Source organism: Anas platyrhynchos, chromosome 3, assembly GCF_047663525.1.
Source record: "Anas platyrhynchos isolate ZD024472 breed Pekin duck chromosome 3, IASCAAS_PekinDuck_T2T, whole genome shotgun sequence".
NCBI lineage: Eukaryota > Metazoa > Chordata > Aves > Anseriformes > Anatidae > Anas > Anas platyrhynchos.
In genome coordinates this window covers 86,441,935-86,445,382 of record NC_092589.1, presented here as the reverse complement: position 1 = coordinate 86,445,382, position 3,448 = coordinate 86,441,935, and the positions used below count along the sequence as shown (strand labels likewise).

Below are 3,448 nucleotides of genomic sequence, written 5' to 3'. Positions count from 1 at the left end.
CAAGGTCTTGGTTTAGGATTTTCGCTGTCAGATTGTTGTAAAGGGGAAATCCAATGGCCTTCTCCTCTTTAGGTGAGAAATAGACAGAGGCATGCTCTGTGAGTGAAAGGAAGGCAGGAGTTCACCTGCAGAAGCCGAGCTATGGGTATCATCTCTATGTGAGGCACAGGAGACAGAGACAAGATGGGGTTGTAGCCAGACTTTCTCTTCTCATCATTTCCTGCACATTAGTGCTACCTGGTGCTGAAATAAATGCAGCAACTTCAGGTAAGGGCCTGAAAGCAAGCTCGTCCTTTGTATCCCTTTCTGAGCTACCTTGCCATGGGCACACCTGCTTCCAATCCAGCTGAGCCAAACCGAGAGGCTTCCCTCCCTCCTCACCCTCTGCACTCCCCCATTGCAGACACACCTCATTTTCTCTCCCTTTCTCCACTTCTTCACATCAGAGGTTTCCATCCTCTTCAGCTGAGCTGCTCAGGAGCCATTCCTGACAACAGGAGCTGGCAAAGATCAAAATTAATTCTGCTCCAGCCAGCCCAGGTGAGGGCACCCAAGGCAAGCCAAGGAGGGGTCGTATGAGTGGGTCAGAGGGCAAAAGTTTAAAGGTTATGGTGCAGGCCAGGGGCCTTGCAGGATATGAAAGAGGAGATGTGTTTCTGGGCTAGCTAGCGTTCTTTGCAGACAGAATAAGCTTTGGTAGGAAACTTAAAGATATTGTTTATGTGGGTGGCATATACTGGGCTTGTCTTTAATGTTCTACAGGTAGCGACCATTTTGCTGTAAAGGGGAAAAAAGGAACCTGTTTCCTATTGCTAATCAAGTGATTTATGCAATTCTTTGCAATGCCTGAGTATTCAATAGCATACCTTAATATTAACTATTAAATTTCCTCCAGTGAGGTGATTTTTAGGAGAGGAATTCTGAATTATCTTAAAGGGGGGTTCATCATAAAATTTTCTGTACCTAAAATGCAAGCATCTCTGGTGGTTGCATTACCATAGAATATTTGTCAGGATATTGGAGAAATGGCATCCCGTGCTAAGCTCAGCCTTTTCTGGAAGAAAAAGGGTTTGTTGGGGTACATGTTCAATATGAATACCAGATGCCATTTCACAGAATTAAAATTGTGGACTGCTTACCAGTAAATTTAGGCTTTCTGACTTCCTAGATATCTTAGGTTTAAAGACCAATATGTTCCCTAATTAAAAAGCATGGAAATTGGATAAGATTTTAAGGAGAATAGCTCTAAATAATAAAGCTTGAATGCCACCTTCAGCTCAAGAAGCTCTTAAAACAATTGCAAAAAATAACAAGTTAAGTTCATTACCAATGAATTTTCTTTTACTGTATGACTTCCTGAATAAAAAGACAGGTATGCTTTGTTCTTAATGAGAAGTAAATAAAATATGCCCAGGTAAATGATTGCCTTTTCCATTAATAACACTGCTATGCAATCTGGCATATATTAAAAAAAAAAAAAAAAAAAAAAAAAAAAGGAAAAAAGCTGATAGTACTTTGGGTTAATTTGTTTGAATTCGAAATATTGTGCTGAACTAAAATTAAAACATATGCTCTGTGCATATGTTATGCAGGCAGGAAGAATTTAATGCATGAAGTATTGTAGATAGACATTCTCATAAGAAAATGAAGGCATTTTTAAAAATGTGGATATGATATCCTTCTAGGGATATGGAGACTGAGCGGGTTTGCCTTGCCTTGGTGTTGTTTAAAAGAAGACTCAGAGAAATTGGAATAAAATATTTGATACAGTCCTCTGGCATTCCATGATATATGGCATATTAGCTTTTAAATTTGTTCTTTTATTGACATGTCTTCATATATATGAACACTACCAAACATTACATATATACATACACATATATAAAATATGAGTTCATTCTGCCTCTTAACTAAAAAAAAAAAATAGAGCTTGTTACATATTTACAGCACTACGTCCACCCTTCTGGTGTTCCAGCAAGGCAGTTTGATTTGTTGTTTTGCAGAAAGGGAAGACTGAGAAGATGGGAGGACTGCCCAAAGTCACAGAGTGGACAAAATAATAGAAGCAGATAGGGAAAAAAAGAAAAAAGAGCCTGCCTGTTTATCTCCTATAGTGGATGAATAATTCTTTCTGGTACTATTATTGAATTATAACAGAAAGTCTGATATTTCCTATTTTCTTACCTTCAACAGGATTCCCTCACTGTCCAGTAATGCTTTGCAAATTAATTAGCTCAATGGTAATTGGGAACCAGAACCTATTCCTCTGCCTATAAAATCCTCCTGCGTTTAAGTTGATATAACAAAGAATCATTTAAAGGAAAGAGAACCAAAAATCAAGATTTCTTCCTCCAGGAAAATAAACACCACAGGAGGCAATGACTGAGCAATGTATGTGCCATCTATAGCTGTAGGCTTCAGCTGCAGTTCTGACTTTCCTCATCCAGGCATAAAAAATGGTATCAAAACCCCACATGAATTAAACAAATAGAAATGAAATTATCATCCGACAAAATAATTTGCTTTCCACAGGATTTTCTGAACCTCACGCTCTGGATCAATGTGCTCTGTGTGTCTGGAGACCCTACTCTCTGCATAGGCTCCTTGGCCACCAGGTCACCTTATGGAAGTCTGCCATCCCGCTGAATAATGTATCCTCCCACCATACATCCACTGTTTTTACTTGGCCTGTAAACCTGTGGGACCCATTTTCCAAAATCCTAACTTAAGGGGTTATGTACATCATGACTGTGGAGCATAGCCAAGGGTCTTAAATACGGAGCAGCTAAAATTATGGTCTCTGAAAATGACAACAGCATCTAATCCCAGTGCCTGGTTCTTGATCGCCTGGTGACTCCAGTGCATGTGGAAATACCACAAATGAAAGTTTCTAAATGGACTAAGTGGAGTTTTCACAGTTAGAAAACCTTCAAACCATGTCCTGTGCCAGGTGGTACGTCCATGTTGGCATCACCAATGGTTGTGTCTGCCCCAAACCTGGCAGCATTTTGAGCTCCAGGCTAAGCCCCGGTACTTGGTGCAGGCGGGGTTAATGCAGCTAAAGCTCTGGATGCCCAATGCACTGCCATTTCCTGAGGCAAAGAATGTCAGAGCTTTTTAAGACAGGTCCCGCTGTTTTCTCTCCCCATCTCAGGCCATTGTTTCCCCTTCTCTTCTGGGTCATGGCAATTGGGAAAACTACAGAGTAAGCTGTGCCTGATCCTAGGGCAGACAATTGCACAGTGAAGACCACCAAATTCAAATGCAACTGAGCTTTCTCCTGAAAGTAACACATGCACTGGGTGTTTCTGCAAGTAATTAATGTATTGGACATCTATGTTACCTTTCAGCTCATGATAGGAACCTCTGTTAGGAACCAGCAGTATAAAGGCACCCACTGAAAACTGGAGGTCCTTATGTTTAGTCCACATAGAATGGGGAGATTAAA

At 40.5% G+C, this 3,448-nt stretch overlaps 1 long non-coding RNA gene across 1 annotated transcript; it reads left to right on the top strand.

Moving 5' to 3' along the window:
* The first annotated feature begins 336 nt into the window (after window positions 1–336).
* LOC119716513 (uncharacterized) lies at window positions 337–3,168 on the top strand. The gene is made up of 2 exons (XR_011807880.1): window positions 337–540; window positions 2,194–3,168. It is a non-coding gene; the product is annotated as an uncharacterized lncRNA (long non-coding RNA).
* The last annotated feature ends 280 nt before the right edge of the window (window positions 3,169–3,448 follow it).